This window comes from Monodelphis domestica, chromosome 4 (genome assembly GCF_027887165.1).
Source record: "Monodelphis domestica isolate mMonDom1 chromosome 4, mMonDom1.pri, whole genome shotgun sequence".
Classification (NCBI taxonomy): Eukaryota; Metazoa; Chordata; class Mammalia; order Didelphimorphia; family Didelphidae; genus Monodelphis; species Monodelphis domestica.
This window is the reverse complement of record NC_077230.1, coordinates 329,679,319-329,701,230: the sequence shown is the minus strand read 5'-3', so window position 1 is coordinate 329,701,230 and position 21,912 is coordinate 329,679,319. Positions and strand designations below refer to the sequence as shown.

Sequence of the window (21,912 nt, the reverse complement as noted above, 5' to 3'; positions counted from 1 at the left end):
TTTGTGTCAGGGACCATCTTTGCATTAGGGACTAGGATAAAAGGAGCCTGCCTGCTCCTATTCTTTGTACTTGGCTTTCTGACTGTAACATTTGTTATACTAGTATCTGAGTACCCATCTTCACAAAGATGAAATAAAAGAGCCTTTTACACAATGACATCAAGTTCAAGATTCTTTTTTGAGTAAGTTGTCATTCCTCTCATTCCCAAGTGTATTTTGACCAGAACACATCTGTAGTATAAGGAAAATGCCCCAATGAAGCTGTAAGAAAAGCTAAAAAGTCTGCAGAAGCTAAAAGAGGCATTGAAAAGTAAAGAGGAATGAATTTCAGAGAAATTTATATTTGATCCTTGAGACAATAGGAAGACACTGGAGTTTTCTGAATAGGTGTACCATGGACAGACCCATACTTTGGAAAGACCATTTTGGCAGCTGGATAGAGAATGGCTTGGAATGGGGAAAGGAATTAGACAGAAAGACCAGTTATATAGAAATTGAAGATATAGGTATGTAGACATTTTAGCCATTCAAACAATCAAGTGGATGAATACTGGGTTTTAATTATCAGTCGGAAAGAATGACCTATGATCTTGCTACCTCTCCAGTATATCCAGTAGCTTAGATGTGGTGTTTTAACTTGGGATTCAGTCACATAAAAAAGTATATGCTAAAAGTACGCAAGAGTTAAAGGAATCTGAAATAAATTTTTTAAAATAATGGATAATGTGAGTGATTTTGAGGATGATTCTGGTTATTAAAATATCAGTAAAAAAGAATTAAAAAGATGTTGTTTTATATCTTCAGTATCTCATTCTTCAGAAGGGGAAATTAAAGTGTTGAATTAATATCTCAAATAAAAAGTATAATTTAAAATTTTTTTTAATTTATTTTTTTGAAATTTTGGAATTTTTAACATAAATTTAAAATTATTTTGAAATTGAAATGGTCATGCTATGTACCAGTAATTTTAAGGACTGACAGAAAACTTCAATCAGGCCAAAATTACTAAATGTCTGTGTGGCTTACAACATAATTGAGTCATATATATTTGTGAACAAATATTCAAAGAGCCAATCACTTCCTATTGATTATAGATTTTTCATTTTCTTTTCTATCAATGAAATTGTTCCAAGAACCTATCTATTACAAAGTTGACTTCTACAAAAGAAGAAAAAGGATACTGGAGCCACATTTGGACCCTTATGACTTGAAAGACCTGACAAACTTTGGAAAATGGGATTGCTTTTATTGTTAAGATTTTGCTGAACACAAAATGCCTGTCTTCTGGCTAAGGAGTGCCCCCAGATGCCAATTGTCCATGCTTAGTTCTCTTATCTCACTCCTGCCTAGTAACAGGGGGTCAGATTCTCCTAGGCACACTGTCCTTTGTCTTTTTGTTATGGTCAATGGTGAAATCCACTCTGACCAAAAGAGGGAAATGAGAACCTTGTTTTATGGAACCCTCAAATTTACCTCTGTCCCTTGGGAACTTGCCTTCAATGAACTCTCAGAAAGGCCTTGTCCCAGACTGTACAATAAGCCATCAAGCACTCATTAAGCACCCAGAATAGGATCGATAGAGATAATCAAATCTTAAGTACCCTTTTGTCTTTGAGGTTTCTCATGTTGCATATAGGCCAGTTCCAGGTAGTCCAGACTCCTTCCCTAATCTCCATGTAAGCCAATGAGTTGTCCTTCCTTTCCTTTATTCCTCAAAGTATATATAGTACCCCAAGGTCTTCAGTTCCTTGGAAATTCCCATGAAGGGAATCTTTATGATGGATGTTCCCATTTGTGGTGCATTTTCCAGAAGACACTGTTCCCAGAGTCCTAGAGCTCAGTTCTGGGTGTAGTAAGTTTATGTCTCCGTGTGGTAGCCATAAGAACTCTGACTCCCTTGCCTTGATTAAAGACTTGTTCTTTGTAACTGTGGTTCTGTGTTTTTTCAAGTTGATATATTCATCCAGTTCTCCCTAGTACAGAGCAAAAAATATTAGATTTAGAGTTAGAGCTCCTGGGTTCAAATTCTGTGAGACCTTGAACAAAAATTTGTTCAGCTCTTAACTGCAGCTTCTTCATGTACAAAAATGAGGGGATTTAATTAGATGACTTTGAAATTCCCATATCTGTGATCCTTTCATATTTACCTCTGTGTGTGTATATATATGCTTATATATATACATATATATATATATATATATTATACCCTCCCCTTCCCCTTTAAAAAACTGTAACCTTCTCGAGAGTGCCCAGAACCATGCCTTGCAAAAAGAAGGCACTTAATAAATTTAAAGATGAATTCCATTAATCTTTGTATGGCTTACTTTTATGCCCCTTCACCTTACTCTGCAGGAACTCCAGCTAATCATTATGCCCACCTAAAAGACAGTGCCCCCATTAAATAAATGAAAGAGACATTATATAAATGAAAAACCACTTACTGGAGGTTACATACATTCTCTTGATCAGCAGTATCTTAAAATATAAAATGACTTGGAAGTTAGTCCAAGGGCTGCCAAGCTGGTATTGTATTAAAATTCTTTTTTAAATGAAAATATAAATTTATTTTGAAATTGAAAAACATTAAGGAAGCTGCCTTTATTATTACAGCAAGTCAGTGCAAAAAGATACATGATACCATCTTATTAAAACCATTTAGTCTAATGAAGCATGACCATTCTACATTCTTTGGAAGTACACAGGGAGACACAACAGGATGTACCCTGATTGTGTAAAAAAAAATAACAAAATTCCAGGCTAATTATTCAGCAGGCAGCTGTGCCACTTAATCTTTTATGTGTAACCAAACTGGCTTTTAAATCTAACTATTCATATGAGAAAATTGCCCCCTTTGTTTTCTTATTTAAGATAATTTTACTTTGTCATGTAAAATAGCTATGATTGTGCCTACAGTCTAGAAAGAATTCATAAGGGGGTGATTTGAAAAGAAAATGGGGAGTCACAAAAGTTTGAAGACTTTCAAATTGAAACACTTTGAAAAAAGTGGAGTGCCAGCTGCCAGGACTGTCTTGACAGCTGCTGGAAAGTTCATTATGTAGTAATGTAAAATATGTTATGGATTCCCTCCCCAAAACTTAACCTAAGCAAATATCAATTTCATATTCCAAGGAGACCCATTTTTCACTGGTGGATTCATATGGTACCTTCCCTTCCCACTTCAATCTCTACTTCAATTTCATCTCCCTACTAAGATAAAGACTGGTGAGGCAGGTTTGAATTTCAACCCCAATAACAATAAGAGCTGAGGCTTAATAGAGAGCTTTGTGGTTAAGATAAGGAGACATAAGGGATATCAGTCTAGGCTTGGCTTCAGGAAGAACCTGTTCCAGATCCCCTCTCAGACACTTTTTAGATATGTGTGTAAGGGAGCTTCCTGAGAGCTCTTCCCTAGAAGGAACTTGTTATGGTAAAAAACGCATTGGTCCAGGATCAGAGAAGGGAACAGATTCTACCCCATAGGCTTGCTACCCATATTATCTGGGACTAGTCACTTAACCTTATTGGGCCTCAATTTCCTCATGCCTGAAGAAGATGTTGACCTCAGAAATTCCGTCTATCTATAGATCTGTGATACTATGAGTTGTACTGATGGAGAAAATTATTTTATTTTTTATTTTATTACATTTATTAAGCACCTACTATATGCCCAGCACTGTGCTAAGCTCTGGAAATGCAAAAATATGTGAAAGGCAGTCTCTACCCTCAAGGAACTCACAATCTAATAGGGGAGAGAATATCAGACTATTTAACTCAGTCTTGGATATTGAACATTTTCTCAATTCCCTTAGCCTCCTCTCTCCTCCAAGAGTAAAGGACTTGAAGGAGAGAATACTAAACTCCTCTCAAGGCTTTTCTTTTGCAGGGGATAGTATCTGGATTTTCCAACTCATTCTCTAGTATTTTGAACTTCATAGAACAAGATGCCCTTGGGCCAAATACCCTCCATTCCCCATGCCTTTCCAGCTTTCTTTTGCTGCCTTACCCCATTGCATGGTAAGCTCCTTGAGGGCAGCGATTAAATCGTAGCACATATAGCAGTGTGTTGCATATGGTAGGTACATAGTATATGTTTATGGAATTGACTTGAAAGCACAGATGCTTTCTATATTCATCTATAATGGTTACATAGTAGTTTACATATATTATCTAATTTGAGACCCACAATGCTCCAGGGAGATAGGAGTTATTTTGTTTGTTGGTTCGAAGTCCAAACCATTAATGTCATTGGTGAGGGAAATTCTGTTGAGAAAATTCCTGACACCAATGCAAATCTGCCAGAGATCCATAACTTATGGTCATAGAGAGTTGTCTGAGGCATTCTGAATAGGTGTGACTTATCCAGTGTCACCAAGGCTCAAAAGGAAGTTGGACCCCACTATCTCATGTTGCCTCTTACAAGAAGGGTGGTTAGGGCTAGGTAATGAAATATTTTTAATTTTCCCTTTATAGGAAGGAAACTAAATTTCAGGAAAGTAAAAATGGCTCAAGTAAGTGGAAGAGAAGGAATCTGAAAACTCAGGTCTTTTAAGGTCTTTCACCTCCAAAAGTGAGCCTCTTCCTAACTCAGGTCTTTTGCCTCCCAGAGTGATGCTCTTTCTATCATAACTGGCAGCCTTCCAAAGCTCAAAGAAACCTGATGCCTAAATAACCCTGTAATTTCATTTTGTCTGCCTATTATTATTCTAGGAATTTAACTTCAAGGTTTATTATTTATTATGGTTACCTTCCCCCACTACCAACCCACAATAAATTCATTAGCAGATTTATAGCTGTAAGCTATCTAAAAGAACCTTGTATTCTGTGTTAAATTTCAGAGCTTTCAGAAACTCTAGTAAAGACCTCAAGCTTTCTTACTCTAGCACTTTAATTGAAACTTTTATACATCAATAAAAAAAAAAACATAACAAATAAAAGAGGTTCCATTCCCCCACACACACATAATTCTCCATTCAACTCCTTCAGCTTTCTTCCTAAATGACTCTATAAAGAGCAGGAATACCCTGAATCTGGTTGTCCAAGGACTGTTATTTATCTTGTTTATGGGGTTTTTTTTCATTTTCTTGTTCTCCCATCCTCAACGGGACTTTGAACATAGTGGGTGAGGATCAGTCAGTTAGACTTTCTTACTACATTCTTACTAAGTGCCAGGCACTCACTGTGTTGAACCCAAAACCAGTTCTCTCACTTTCCACTGCAGAGAAAGAGGAAATTGGCTTAAATTAGAATAGGAAGTGGCCATATACTCTAAAAAGGTAACAGACAAAGGTCTCATAAAATCAAAATATTCCTAATGTCAATCTTATTTTAATTCATTCCATTTCTGACTTTTTCAAGGTAAAAACAAAGAATTAAAATATCTAAATCAACTATGAATTCCTCTTACCTACTTCCCAGAAACTGGAGGACTGAATTTGAAAGAGGATGATCAAATCTGAAGAACCATAGACCTACTCCCAGCCACTCTAGCCACTCCTAAGGATAGACAAAGATTGAATGAGCTATGAATGGGTTTATTTCTTTCCCAAGGATTGAGTTTAAAGAAAACCCTTAAGCACCTGCAACCACATCTCAATCACCCTAGCATCTGTGACTGTGGGTGTATCCTTTTGTTACCAAGTATGAACTATTCCCCCTTTCTCTCCCTAAAACTATAGAGTGTAAGATTAAAATTAATATCCAATAACTCCAAGCAGTATATTTTATAAGATTTATTAATAATAACTTGAAGTAGAGGAAAGTAAAAATTATGAATAAAGATCAGTTTCCAGGACTTTGAAAGCAGGAGAAGAGAGGAAAAGGGTAGAGTTACAGAAACTTTATCTACAAAACATAAGGACATAATGTGGGGATGAAAGTAGGATTCTGGGAAATGAAGTCCTAGGGTAATAAATTCTAATTACACAATATCCCCTGTGATCCTTTGGGAGACTAGTCTCCCCAATGGATCATTTAAACATAACCAGTTTATAACTTTAAAGATTTTTAACTAAAGGTATATACAACATTGCAGTTTCTAAAGGGAAATTACAATAATTTAGGGATAAGAGGGAAATAAAAGAGAAAAAACCCAATGATTTCTACATTAACAAAAATAAAAACAATTTGGGGGCATTGTGCCCTTTGGCATAAGTGTACATTCAATACAAAATCATTCAATCTCCCACAGTTCAAAACACCACATCCCAAAGTTCACTGTGGATCTTTTGGTGCAGCATATGGTTTCTGCAGGCATTTTCATGACACCTTCTCCAAACAATGCACTTTCTGGATTCAAGGAGATAGCAAGTTTCTTATCCTAAAATTACTCTCAAAAGAATTTAAATTTTGCATTATAGGATAATAATACAGTAGCACCTCTCTTTTTGAAGATCAGTGAAAATTCTCAGTAATTAGGTTATTGGCTTTCTTTCCTGAGATCATGGCTATCCCAAGATGGTGGTCCTATACCATGGATTTGACTATAGTCTCCCTCAACCTGATTAAAGACTTATTATTATAACTACTACTCTGGAAATTTTTATTATTTTTAAGATTGAAAATTGTTATAAAGATTATTGATCCTTATAGATTATTGGCATTGATATGAATATTTTCAATACCTGTGTCCTGAGTGGGCAAGCTGTTATTTGACTGTTGAGAAAGATGGCTTCTCTAAATAGTACCTAAAGAATTCAGACTCAGGCCAGTAATATAAAAATATATTTGTTGTTGGCATATAAATTTGAGAAGAAGGGATAGTAACAGATAAACCTATTTCTTATAGTTATGTAGATTCCTATGCTAATAAATCTTACTACAACCAGCCAACCAATCTAGCCCACAAGAACCATCTTCTCCATCTGAATCAAAGCTGACCTCTCTTTCTATTCTATCTAAGACCCCAAAATCTTATCTAACTATCCTATTCTAAATTATAAACTTATAAACAAAAGGAATTAATCAGATTTCTCTTCCCTGATGTTCAGATGTAATTTTCAGCTGGTCAGAGATTCCACTGCCTTCTCCACTCAACAAGTCAGATTTTACTGACACCTATTGGAGCAGTCACAAGTACTGTACTCAACAAACTCCTCTTCTCTGGCTGAATAAAATGGATTATTCTCAGGAAAATCACCAAGATTTTCCAACCTCACAGGACTGCTCTTTGGACCACCTTCTTTGAATAGGGTCAACCCAAAAAGTGAGCATTTATCAACTACCTTTCTCAAAAGTCCTTGAGAAAATTCTCTTCCATCAATCATTCCTGAGATTCCATTCAGATTTAAACTTATTAATCTCTCTTATGTATTTATCAATAAATTATTGTATTTATCTCTATTTCCTAATGAACTCTTAATTAACAAATAATTCTCTACCCAATAGCAATACTTTAAGTAGAAGTAAAAAATCTGAAAATGAAGAGGGTGTCCACTGGAGAATGGACAAATTATAATACTGCCCAGTTAGAATCAACATATTTGATGAATTCCGAGAAGCATGGAAAGACTTGAAAGAACTGATATGAAGTGAATTAAACAGAACAAGGAAAAAAATGTGCAGAATTACTACCAAGGAAAATTAAAACAACACTTAACAGGCAGCTAACCTCTGATTAATTAATACAAAGATTAATTCCATCCCAGGAACCCTTACATCCTCAGATTTTCTTCTCCAGTTCATTTTATAGAAGAGGAAACTGAGACAAACAGGGTAAAACTGATCATGGGGGTACAAGATTCCCTCCTAGACATCCCAAACTCCAAAAGTGCTCCAGGTCAAAAGGGAGGCAGGAAATTCCTTTCTGATCCCTGGGAGGAACATCCACCCCATGGACTTTCTCCTAGATCTTCAATTAATATAGATATGTACTTCCCAGTTCCACCCTGATAAGCATTGGTTAGTACCATATCCAAACATCCCTTGAATTCCACAAATCATCCCAATGAATTATCTCATTCCTGATTCGCTACATTCCCCCATATCTTATCCCGTGACCCCTGTTGTCAAATGGGGTATAAAAACCCCAGGCTCCATTTCCTCAGAGGCAGTGCTCCACCTGAACCCTGTGACCAGGCCATTCAACACTGCTTCCAAGTTAATAAATTTCTCTTTTTATTTTTAAGCTGTTTTGGATTCTAGCATTCTTGCAACGGGCAACCTGTCCCAAATCTGGGGTTTCAACTTAAAGCTCTTCCACAACAAAATGACTGTAAGTCAGACAAAAGTCATCAGATCTCCTGGTTTTGGTTAACTACTTTTCTTTGTTTCAAAAGTGAGTTCGGTGGAAATTTGGGATTATATCATGAAATGACTATTGCAAAAACAGATGGCATCAATAATAATATGTTTAAAAATATAGTAGGAAGGTCAGATACTATAACAAAGATGAGTTTCCATCAATCAAGAAATTGACAAGCATTTATTAGTTTCTATGAGCTAGATAGTACAATGAATAGATCATAGGAATGGTGTCAAAAAGAACTGGGTTCAAATCCAACCTTGGACACTTTATTAGCTCTGTAACCCTAGAGAAATCATTTCACTATGTTTGTCTCCATTTCCTCATCTGTAAAATGAGCTAGAGAAGGAAGTGGCAAACCACTACAATAGCTTTGCCAAGAAAACTCCAAATGGGGACACACAGAGTCAAACAGGACTGAAATGAAGAAACAACAATTATGAATCAAGTCATGTTTAGCATCTCTAAATGAATTCAAGTTTCTAGGCTCAGATTAATTACTTCTTTGAGAATAGAATGGTTTTACAGGGAGTGGTGTCAATCTGGATGAATTCTACCAAGTCACTGGAAAGCATCTGTTCTCCTTATAAAATGACTTAAATGCCTTTTTAATATTTTAAACATCTTGGTTATTCTTCTCTAGAAACTCTTCAGTTTTTCCAGAAGCATCCCATTCAAGAGAGGCCCACTAATAATAATAATAATGAGAATGATAACAATAATAATAATGAGAATTCTGACAATCTTTCTTCCTATTTCAATATCAGGTTCATTCTTGGGGTTTCATAGTTGTTGGTCAGTTGTCTGGAAAGTGTGACTATAATTTTTCACAGACATGCTAGGGAGGTATTTTTCTGTTAGTAGTTTCCATCCACCCTTCAGCCTTCCTCTTTATTCAGAAGAAGCCATCATTTTAATTGGCTTTGGACTTCAGGGGGAGTTATACACAGTGAAGGATGAGGGAATCAAGCCAAATATAGACAGAAAAGCTACAGAATAGCTATATTAAGGTCATTTCAGATGACCCCATGTAAATTATCATCCTGTCATTTTTCTTTCTCATTTCTTTTACCAGCCCTAACTGTATTATATAAACATTTGAATGTGTCAGGATGTTTGCCAAATTCACTAGATATTCCAAAAAGAATGTACTTTAGAGGGAAAACTGCATTTTCTTTTTCAGGGACTCCGACAATTTGAAAAAGCCATTTTCCAGAGAAAAGTTAAGAAATAAAACACTGCACTTAATATTTAATTTTTTAAAAGCATTTCCTGAGCATTCATATGATAACAGATCCTTGCTATCCTGATACCTCTGAGGATCAATGCACAGGGCTGTGTTAGAGTCTTTGGGCAAAGAACACAATAGTTCATCTTTTTTTTTTTGCTTTTAATTATGTTTCACTTCTGAGGAAGCATGCTTCCCTTTTTCCATATTTTCTACTCTTTTTTCTCATCTCCCCTTCACCTAAAACCCTAAAGCAATTTTTGGGATAAAGAAGTCATGTCAGGCTTGAGAAAAGAAGTCAACAATTAGAAGGTAGGAGAAAAGCCATTCCGTTTCCAAAAAAAGAACATAACCTAGTAGGCCATAGAACAGTACTTCAAGGAAGATAAGGCCTGAGTTCAGATCCTGTCTCTGACAGTGGCTGTGCAACTGCTCTGAGTCTTAGTTTCTTCATTCATAAAATGAGCATAATAATCCAACTGAACCGCATAGAATAGTTATTTCCAAAGAGATAATGTATGCAAGGCACCTTAGAGACCTTAGAACCCTACATTAATGTTAGCTACTTTTAAGAATAGTCTACTGTATACTGAATTCTATGCTATATAAAATCACAATGATCCACTGAAAAGAATACTCTGCCCAAGTGTTCTTTAGGACTTAATTTAAGTATATTCCTTCCTTATGATACTAAAACTTTTAGCTCAATAATCAAAGCTTCATATATAAAGCTGGAAGGTTCTTCACAAGCTCCTCTACATCACTTAACCCCTATTGCCTACCCTTACTGATCTTCTGCCTTAAAATCATATTGATTCTAAGACAGAAGGTAAGGGTTTTTTAAGTATATTAAATCCTTCAGGCTACAAAAGGCTATTTAGTATATTAGTGTTGGGAAAAAAAGTAAATTACTATTTCTGAATCCTGGATGCATAAATGAACCAATGCATAGGTATTTAAGAGAACCATAGAACTATAAAACTGGAAAATGCCTCAGAAATCATCTAGTTATAATCACTCATTTTGTAGAAAAGGAAAATGGTGCCCAGAAAAATTAAGTGATTTTTCTAAGATCACATAGCAAATTAGTAGAATCCATGACTATAACAGATATCTCACCTCCCAAAATAATATCTCATTCTTTCCTTCCTTCTTTCTTTTTATTTTCTCATGGGGGGGAAAGATGTCTGTGCAAAATCACCCTTTGTGCAATGGTAGAGGGGAAAAAATCATCAGACTTAATAACTGACACATTCATTACAGGGTAATGTACATAGTGATGAATTCCCTACAAGACATAACTCTATAATATGGATGGCACTGATCTTTTCAGTCTTATCTCCCAGGACTGTCCTGTACAAACGCTATACTCCAGCCTAACTGATCTATACACTCTCCCTTAAACATGTCTTGTACTTTCCCTATTCCATACCTTTTCTCATGCCATTTCCTCTTCCTTCTCAGTTTTAATCTCCAGAATGTTCTCTCCTTTCTACTCTGCCTAACATAGTCCTACTCATCTTTTACAGTTCAGCTCAAGTCTTTCTATTCCTCTATGAATCATTTATCGACAAATTATACAAAATACTACTTACTAGACCATAATTCTATAGTCTTGATTTAACATGTTGTTTTTTAACTTTTCATATATGTATTCCTTTTATTCCCAACTAGATTGCAGGGCTTCTGACACAGTGTCTTTTTATATACAGTAGTATCTACCACAGGGCCTTGCATGAAGTAGATGATAGATATGTTTCATGAACACTCCAGCCAAGATTCACTTCATTCTCTCCTCTCTGCCTAATACTTTGCAACCTGTTCCAGTATACTTCCTTTTTCCCAATCCTCTCAAGATCTAGAACCAAGAACCATCATTAAATGACATCTGATATTATTTCCTTAATAAGGTATGTAAATCTATTCCTTAATGGCCATGCCAGTAACTTTCCAGCTACAATATTCATTCCTGGCCACTACTTCCTTGTGGAGGTTGTTTCCTACACCATAGTAAGCTCCTTGAAGCCATGATCCATCTTTGCTTCATATTGGTATCTCTAGTACTCAGCACAAGACAGAGAATATAAAAAGTACTTAACAAATGCTGCTTCATTCATTCCTTCTGTCATGCATAAAATCAGGTAGACTGAAGCATAAAGTTCTGAGCATGATCAGTTTATTAGTAAAGTACAAATTTACTAATCAAGAATGTCAAATGGCTACCTCAGTTAGGTCAAGCAGGAGAAGTAGCACTTCTATAAGCACAGAACAAAAAATAGAAGTTGGCAGCTGGAGATAACAATATGACTTGTTAAAGGACTGGCAGCTTCACTGATTAAAGAAAGGACTGACAGGGATAATATGATTCATTGAAATTATGGAATATTGGCTGGTTATAACTCATCCTTCTATTTTGATAATATTGAGAATTTAACACAAATCTGTACCCCTCTTTCCCTTTTTAAAAAGAAAGATTCTTTTTTAATTTGAAAATCCTTTTTGGTTTCACTCCCACCCTTTGCTTGGATTATAGACAAGGTTTGAGGCTTATTTGGATAAAGGGGACACATGTACATTTGGAAGGATGTCAGAAAGAAGCCTTGTGTTTCCCTGACATTTCAAAAGATGCTTGTCTCTTATTCCATGTGACTCCTGGCATCTAGAAGACTGGCTTCTGATTTTGACTGACATCAAGTCTGTTCAATCAGAGACTCAGAAAAAGTGATGTTGTGAGAGTATGGGACTAGGAAGCTCTCAGGTCTCTTTTCTGACCAAGTAGTGAAAGTTAAAGGAAGTGAGAGGTAAGCAGAGAGCTTGGAGCTGGCTAGAGAAGAAAGTGTGCAAAGGAGAGAGTCGGCCATGAGACTATGTGCCTTTTCTTCCTCTCATCTGCTTTTTACTACTTAACAAATAATTATAAATTAATTTGCAGTCTCCAGAGAGCTTTAATCTTAGTACAATGTTGAATGATATGGTTCACCTGGATCTTGAAGGAATAACTAATGGCAGATAACAAATTTGCTCTAATTATACAAAAACAGCTAGAGACAATATATTTCCTGAAATGGCACCATGTTGGCTGATAAAGATAACAACAGACATCCTGGAACTGAACCAGGGTAGTTAATGGTATAGAAGATATCAAATTTCATTGACATGAAGTGATATGCAATGGTGCCGAGATAATAATTTGAATTAAAAAGTTGAATTAAAAGTTCTGTGCTTGGACATCAAATTTTCTGTTCAGGTCTAGTCTTTTCTTTACAAATGCTTGGAATTCTTCTATTGTGTTGAATGACCATACTTTCCCCTGTAAGAATATAGTCAGTTTTACTGGGTAGTTGATTCTTGGTTGTAGACCTAGTTCCCTTGCTTTCCGGAATGTCATATTCCATGCCTTTCAGTCCTTCAGTGTGGATACAGCCAGATCCTGCTTTATCCTCACTGTGGTTCCGTGGTATCTGGATGACTTCTTCTTGGCAGCTTGTAATATCTTTTCTTTGGTCTGATAGTTCTTGAAGTTGGCTATAACATTCCTGGGTGTTTTCAGTTGGGGATTAAATACAGGAGGTGATCTGTGGATTCTTTCAATCTCTTCCCTCTTGTTCTAGGATATTGGGGCAGTTTTTCTGAATAATTTCCTGTAGTATTATGTCCAGGATTTTTCTTTTGTCATGGTCTTCTGGTAAAGCAATGATTCTTAAATTGTCTCTTCTCAAAAGATTTTCTAAATCGTCTGTTTTATGAATGAGATGCTTCATATTTTCCTCGATTTTTTCATTCTTTTCATTTTGTTTCATAGTGTCCTGCTGCCTTGTGAGGTCACTTAATTCCAGTTGTTGTATTCTGGTTCTTAAAGACTGGATTTCATTCCTGGCTTTTTGGTCATCCTTTTTCTTCTGGTCTGATCTTCTTGAAAGGTCATCTTTCATCCTCTTTACCTTGTCTTTCACCTCCTTTGTCTCATCTTTCATCTTCTTTGCCTCATCTTTCTTCTCCTTTGCCTCATTATCCAGTTGGTTGATTTTGGCTTTCAAGACACTATTTTCTCATTTTAGTTCAAGTGCCTCTGTTTCCAGATGACTTATATTAATTTTAAGTTCTTTTCCCAATTGTCTTCAGCCTATCTTAATTGTGTTTTGAGTTCTTCCACAGCCTGTATCCAATTCACTGGGATTTCTGATTTATCGTTTGCTGATCTCTCCCCCCCCCCCCGTTCCATTTGCTGAATAGAAGCTGTCTATTGTAGTTTCTTGCTTCTTTTTTCTGTTGTTTGCTCATATTCACCCCTTCTTTACTCCCCGTATTTGTCTGTGCTCTTGCTCCTCTCATTTTTTTTGGTTTTGGGGGCTTCTGTCAGTCTCCCCTCTTGGAGCTTTAACAGAAGATCTCTTCGGTGTAGTCTCTGGGGGAGGGTTGTTGGGGGGTTGAGCTTCCCTGTCCTCTGGAGGCTTTTGATTGGATTAAAGTCCAGCAGTCAATGAGGATGGGTGTGGAACCTGGGCTTCCCTGAGTTCTGGAGACTTGATGGGATTAAGTTCAGATTATTTGGGCTGGGTCCAAAACTTCCTGGAAGGCTGGGGCAAATACGGAGGATCTCCACAGCTCTGGCCAGGCTGCCAAGTCTATGATCCCTCTCTAGCTCCTTCCCCGCCATCTGTGTTGGACGCTCTGAACTTGGCACAGCCCTGCTCGCAAGGTACACCCTCCAGACCAGCAAGTTTGCCTGCCCAGAAGTTCCCACTGCCTCTGGAGTCTCAGCACTCTAGTTGAGAAGGGGGATGGGTCCTGGGACCTTCCTTCTGTCTTCCCCTTAAACTCGAGTGTTCTCGGATTCCGGCTTTTCAGGGGGCATACCTTTTGAATTAAGTCCAGCAGGAGGGTTCCTTGGCTCTGTCTTGTCGTTAAGTTTGATTTTCAGTCCCCTAGGAGCATTCAGTTTGTGTTCAGTAAGGAAGGATATTCAGAGGTCTGAACTTCTGCTCCTTCTAGGCGCCATCTTCAACTTTAAACTTTTCAAAGAAAAGGTATTATATAAATATGTAAACATCACTCTATATTTAATTCCGGAAAACAATAGAAATTTGCTTTAAAATTTCATAAATGGGGGTAGTTAGGTGACTCAGTAGATTGAGAGCCCAAATATGGGGTGGGGAGTCCTGGGTTCAAATCTGAACTCAGACACTTCCTAGCTATGTGACACAGGGCAAGTCATTTAACCCTATTGTCTCACCCTTACCACTCTTCTGCCTTAGAACCAATATACAGTATTAATTCTAAGACAGAAGATAAAGATTTTATTTTTTAAGTTCATAAATTAATGGGACTGGTGGCTACAAAATGCAGAGATTTTAATGCATCATGAATGTACATATAATCTTCTTGAAATCATATTTGCATTAATAATTATCACACTGACATATTTCAATCAACAGAAGGATGGGCTACAGGATGATAATTCACTAACCCTAAAATTGTCAGACATTTTCTAGCTGTGGGACCCTGGGCATATCACTTAACCCCCATTGCCTAGCTCTTACCACTTTTCTGCCTTGGAACCAATACAGAGAATTCTTTCCAAGACAGAAGGTAAGGGTTTCTAAGAAAAAAAAATATAGATAGATAGATAGATAGATAGATAGATAGATAGATAGATAGATACATGCATACATACATACATACATACATACATATATAAAGAACCCTAAAATTGATTTCACCCAACTCACTCATTTTACAGAATCAACTGCTATTCACAGATGTTCAGGGCACATAAGTCCTCCGTGGCAGAGCTGGGACTTGAACTCGGGTTCTTGGATCAAAGGGCTAACATGGATTCCACCATAGGCTGTTTCTCCAGTTAAATTATTCCCTAATAAATATCAACATACTGGTTGTAAATAGTAAACACTTTGTTTCTGAATTTTGAAGTTTATTTTAAAATAACTTGCGAGATCTGCTTCTGTGTATTTGAATGAGATTCTAATAGAATTAGAAGGATTGGAAGAGAGGTCACTGAGTTGAGTCTTCCACCAGAGGCAGAACTGTTTCCTACAACATCCCTTGCAGATTGCTTCTTTCAGGCTCAACTTGAATGCCTCCAGGAATGAAAAGATCACTCTCTTTATGACCTACGCTGTTTCATGGTTGGATAATTATGATTGTTAGAATGTTCTTTTTTAGGCTGAAGCAAACATATCTCCTTGTAACTTTCCCCAATTATTCTGTGTTATCAAGAGTAGGTTGATTTTATCTTCTAAGTAATTGCTCAGTCCTTAACATTTTCCTCTCTCCACTCCTTAGAATTTCCTTCTCTAGGCTAAACATAATGAGCTCTTTCAATTGTTTAATGTGTTACAGCTTCCAGTTCTTCTCAGATATCAAGAAAAATTATGAAATTCTCTCCCTCTAGACACCCTTACTTGTCCATGTCTGGGTTCCTCTCAATAATATCAATAATTTCTATTTATGTAATGCTAAGAGACAAAGAAGTGTATTGACCATAGAAGGAAAGAGGTCAGCGAGATAAGGATTCAAACTTAGGCAGAACACTTTCCTTTTCATTACTTCAGGCAACTGTCTAAGGCCATAAGTTATGAAGGAACAACTTATCTGCCTTGCCAGAAGGAAGAAAGGAAAAGGGAGTACTTATTATGTACCTTCTATATATGCCAGGCATTCTGCTAAGCACTTTATAAATATTATCTCATTCAATCCTCACTTCAAGAAGTTATTTTTTTCCTATTACTTTCCCCAGTTCTCAGTTGAGGAAACTGAGGCAGACAAAGGTTAAAGTAAGTGTCTGAGGCAGAATTTAAACTCATGTCTTCCTGACTAGTCAAGAAATGACTAATAGTCTATTCACTGTACCACCTAATTTCCAGAAGTGGCTAGCTTCTACTGTACCACTGACAACAAGAAGTTACTCCTACTCTATCCACTATACAATCTAGCTTCCAGAAGTTCTGCATACTAACAACATAACTGTTCACTTGGAAATATGCAGAGCTACTAATGTAATCATAAAATCTTTAAATAGGAAAAGAGACAGGTCTTTAATATTCAGCTGCCACACAGAGCCAAGCACTAAATAACATGAAGAGTCAAAACTTTGAGGCTCTGGGGTCAGTGTCTCTGAGAGAATCACCACCAAAGATGATTCTCCCCAAAACAATAGAACATAGAGATCTTATATACCTTTTGGGGAATTAAGTACAGCAAACACACACTGACAGGTTGTAAGCAGGCTTGGGAAAGAGGCTGTAGCCAAAGGTTGGGGTATCAGGGAGTGGTCTACTAAAATGGATACAAAAAGGATAGTTCCTACACAAGTGCTGATCTTCTTGGGAATGGAGTGTTGATACAATGGGAAGAATTTCTAAAACAAAAAGGTTGATTGAGAATTTGAGCATTTCTATCACTCTTATATAGGATATTTAATGGACGCTTGGTGATCCCTTGTTCAATCTAAGAGAAGGGCAGTTTGAGACTTCCCCTAAATGCAAATTCCCAAGGGACAAAGGCAAACTTGGAGTTTCCAGAAATTTAAGTTGACATGCCAGAATCAGACACTCCTCTCCAAAAAAAGAGGAAGAGACTTAACATTTACAAAACATTCCTTTATAAGAACCCTGTGAGGCAAGCAAGCTCAGAGGGATTAAGTGACTTGTCTATAGTCACAGAGATATTTAGTGACAGCTAATATTAAAACCCAAGTCTTCTAATGCCATCTTGAGTGCTCTTTCTTTCCAGACCACCCCTTAAAAATTGGTTCCCATAATTCAACACAATACTCTTCGTGTATGAGAATATTTTCAGGTTTGAGAAATTCCTATTTGAATGGAAAGTGACTTTTGTGAGCACTAAATAGCTCTCTAGGGTATGACATCTTCACCCTGAAATCTTTGTTTATACTAGGTAGGTTATTTGCATATAGGTTATCCTTTACCTGGAGGAGCTTTTAATTCCAGGTAGGTTTTGGGTTTCCTGGGACACGGGTGAAGTCTAGAACTGAAGTCTCTGATCCAGAAATAAGTAATATTTATCCCTGGAAATAACCCAAGCTGCTACAGACCTCTTTGTCCAAATGAAAACATAAGCCTGGATTCATGAAGCACTTTCACACAGTAATATATAGTAAAATATTTCTTTCATATTCTTAAAGCCTATAAATAGGAGAAATATTACATTGAGGGAAATGAATATTTTACATATGATTTCATCTCTTGTGAGAGGTGACTAGAGATCCAGGCTTTGAATAAGAAAAATCCAGGTTCACTACCTCTCATTCATACTGCTTATGTCGCCTTAGAAAAATCATCTAAACTTCTCTCTCTCATGCAATCCCAACTCTGAAAGACTATAAATTGTAATAAAGTAGCTGATTTACATTAGTAAGAAGATATTGTCTACAAAACAAAATGAGAAATAGCACCTGGCACAGTGAATAGAAGATCAAGCTTGGAGTTAGGAAGACCAGACTTCTAATCTTGCCTTGAGCACATATTAGTTTGTGTGACCCCCATCAGGTCATTTAACCTTCCAGTGTCCCCAAGCATCCCAATGTGAAAACAAGTTATTAATTAACATTTGCCGATCTTCATTCTCAAGAAAAATTCCCTCCCAAACAGAATTTCTCTATAGGTTGGGACAGCCTTTGGGAAGGCAGTGGGAGGTAGGAAAGGGAGATGAGAAAAAGAAGAGAAATGGAGAGGGTGAGGGAAAGGGAAGGAATGAAGGAGAAAGGGGTGGGAAGGAGAAGAAAAGAGTAGGGAGGTGGAGAAGAATGGAAAGCTGGTAATTCTAAGAGGCAAAAATCCCATAATCACAGAATGATAGAATTTAAAAGCTAGAAGAAACCTTATCCAATGCTCGCATATAAAAATGGACCCTCACTATCATATACCTGACAGTTGGACAGTCTGACTCTAACTTAAAGCCCACCACTGAGGGGGTAGCCAAGTCCTCCCTCAGCATTCCATTTCACTTCAGGAGCGGTAATAGAAACTTCTTTGCATCTGCCACTCTTTCCTTCTAGTTTTTTGCACTAGGACCAAACAGAACAAGGCTAATCCCTCCTACATGTGAAAGCTTTTCAAATTTTTATAATTGAATTATATCTGTATCTTCTTACAAAGCTAAACACCCACACTTTCTTGAGACCAGGCTTTATATGACAAGGACTAGAGGCCCTTCACAATGCAATTTGGGAACTGTCCAGCATATAACTGTCTTTCTTGAACTCCAACACTCAAAAAAAAAGAATACTATTCCAGATGAAGTATAAAAAAAGATGTAACATTTAGCTTTATGGTTTACAGAGCACTTTGCAAATATGCCATTTTATCCTTACAACTCAAGGAGATAAGTACTATTAGTATTCCCACATGAGAAAACGGAGGCAGACAAAAGTGAAGTGACTTTCCTAAGGTCACCCAAATGGTAAGAATCAGTGGCCAAATGTGAACTCAGGTCTTCCTCACATCAGATCCAGCACTACCTAGCTTCCTTTAAGAGGGCAGACTAAAGTAGGATAGGAATGCATTCACTTTTTTAGCTGTCATGTCATTGCTGTTTTATACTGAGCTTGTAGTCCACTAAAATGTCCAAATCTTTATAAAATTAAAATGTTTGTACCCAAGTAAAAGACTTTACAATTGATCCTATTAGATTTATCCCAATGCTCATGATCTTTGAGTTTCCTGAATCTGTCATCTAGTTCATTATCTGTGCCTCCCATATTTATATTATCTAAAAATTTGCCTAGCGTGCCATCCATTCTTTTTTCTAAGTTACTGATAAAAATGTTAAATAGTGTAGGATGAAGTACACAAGCCTATAATACCTAGGATCACCTCACACTGTTATCATCCAACCAGCCCTGAGAACTTTTCAGTGTGGAGTATCCCATTGTATGGGCCAATTCTTTTTTCCTATTATTGAGTGCTCCAATAGCCTCCATTTTTCAACATGCTCCAGGCTACCATTGTTCCCCTCTTGGCCCTCTTTCTGTCTTCTGGATGTCAAAACCATGATTTCTCCCCATAACTCATCCTTCTCACTTTTCACCCCTCTTTTGTATATAATCTTCTCTAATTAGAATATAAGCTCCTTGAGGACAACTATTATCTTTCTTTTTTTCCTTGTGTTTATAGACTCAGTACTTAGCACACTAAGCATTTAATAAATATTTGTTTCCTTCCTTCCTACTCACTAAAGGCCTCCTGATGTGATGTCATTCAATCAAAATCTACCACTTCTGAATCCAATTAAGTGCATTTTATTCAAGTCCATATTTCTCTTCAAGAATAAATAAGTTTAAGAAAGAGATTCTACCCATCTTTCCATCCAGCTTAAATGTAAATGTTAGAGAAGAATACTGCCTTATTGAATCCATTAGAACTAGATATCCAAACTGGGTGACAACTCAGAGACATGTGAATCCTAGAAGGAGAGTTAATACCTTTAGAGGTGAGAAGTTGATCCCACAGACACTGCCCCTGGGCAGTGCTGGACAATTTGGAAACTGTGATTGGTCCCTGTGAAAAGGGGCAGGGACAGGAAACCACCATAAAAGCCATGAAAATCCTTTAGTAGATCAGTCTCATGAAGTTGAGTTTTGTGGAGAGTGTCTCCTGGAGATAGTCTTCAAAGGAACTTCATTGGAGACTGTGGTGTGGATCATGACTTCAACTTAGACTCTGAGTCCTGGACTACTTGGTTGGGTGAGTGAAAAGGTTGACTCCCTTCCTAGTTTCCTAAGAGACTAGCTTCCAACTTGGAGGAGGCCTCATGGTTACTCACTACCAGCCCTCCTGGCTAAAGACTAGTATAAGTATTTTCTCTAAACTCTTTCACATTTCTCCACTTTGTTTCCCATTTATTTTGGTAAATAAACTTCTGACTTAAGATATAATCATTTCGGCAACCATGTTATTTCACATAATTTAAGTATAACCATTAAATTTAACCCTTACAACACTTAACTTGTTTTTTCCCCAATGTTTACTTCCAGTAACCTAGATTTTGCCTCAACAACATAGAGGCCACTGATTATTAAGAAGGTAGTTGAGAATCAAGTATTTAATAACTATTATGATCAAGGATATGGAAATTACAATAGTGCCTATGGTGGTGATAAAAATTATAATGGCTATGGCAGATATGATTATAGTGGGCATAACTATAGGAACTATGGATATGGACAGGGATATGCAGACTACAGTTGTCAACAAAGTACATATGGCAAAGCATCCTGAGGAGGTGGTAATTACCAAGACAATTTCTAGCCATATTAAAGGAGGACATGGAGAAAATAGGTGCAGATGCTACAGCAATCTTATCTTGCAGGATGATGACATTGAATGAAGAGTGGTCTTCTATTGATCTGAGATGACTATTTTGTAAAAGACTTGTAGTGTACGTGACACAATTGTATCCAATTGTATATAGAGGTCAATTTAGGGTTTTTTTTTCATTTTACTTTGTCCTTTGCCATCTATGTTATGACAAATTTGGATTTGTGTTTATATAAATTTTATTTGTATAATTTCATGTTAAACAATTCTCAAAAATAAATTACTTGTGATTATTAAAAAAGAAGGTGGTCCAGAAGTCCTAGAGTGTATCAGAGTACAATATCCAATAACCAGGTGCAATAAACAGATCTATAAGCTCACACTTCAATAGCCCTGTCTTAGGGGCTCTGGAGGTCCCTCTGTCCTGAGATACTAACAATGGCCCTGAAGATTCAGTGCTCTGAACCTTAAAGATCCAGGGGAACCTTAAATGGAAGGTGAAAGTCAATTCAGGAACCCAGGGAACCCACAATGAGACAGAGTCAGTTATTCCGCCCAAAAGCACAGCAAAAGGCAGAATATGGCCCAGGAAGATGTAATAGTTAAAATAGTTGTTTGCCTTTCACCATAAACTGTTAGAAGTAAAATAGTGGAAGACTTAAATTGTAGTAGATAAAAGAGTGGATGAGTAAATTGTGACCACAGAAAATGTGTTTTCACTACAGTGTCTTGTTTTAAAATCAAATATAAGGTGGTCCCCAGGGAAATATTCCCAATTATTCAAATATACCCAAGTCAGCTGGGTTTTATAGAGATTTTAATTAATACAAATGAGGAATTAAAGAAAAGGAGAGAAATAATAAGAAAGGAATAAGTATGAAGGGCCTTAAGCCAACATGGCCTAGACCTGAGTCTTAAGAGAGAGATCAGTCAGTCCTTAATCACTCATCACAAGATCTGTCCAAGCAAGAATATAGACACCAGTTCAGCCAGCCATCCTTCTCCAGAGAGGGATTCTTCTTACTGTCCTCAAGAGACTGTCCCAAGAACCTGTTTCCAGAGCTCTCTCCCCAACAGCCTCCTTTGAGACTGTTTTTTTCTTAAGAGCCTGTCATCTCCTTATATAGGGAATTTTCTCCTATGTCACT

At 36.9% G+C, this 21,912-nt stretch overlaps 1 long non-coding RNA gene across 1 annotated transcript in view; it reads right to left on the bottom strand.

The window, feature by feature from the left end:
* Window positions 1–1,225: 1,225 nt before the first annotated feature.
* Window positions 1,226–21,912, bottom strand: part of LOC103096427 (uncharacterized) — a 38,123-nt gene continuing 17,436 nt past the window's right edge. Inside the window, exons 2-3 of the long non-coding RNA XR_466213.3 lie at window positions 5,405–5,493; window positions 1,226–1,973 (exon numbers count right to left, since the gene is read on the bottom strand). This is a non-coding gene — a long non-coding RNA (uncharacterized LOC103096427). The remainder of the gene's footprint in view (window positions 1,974–5,404; window positions 5,494–21,912) is intronic.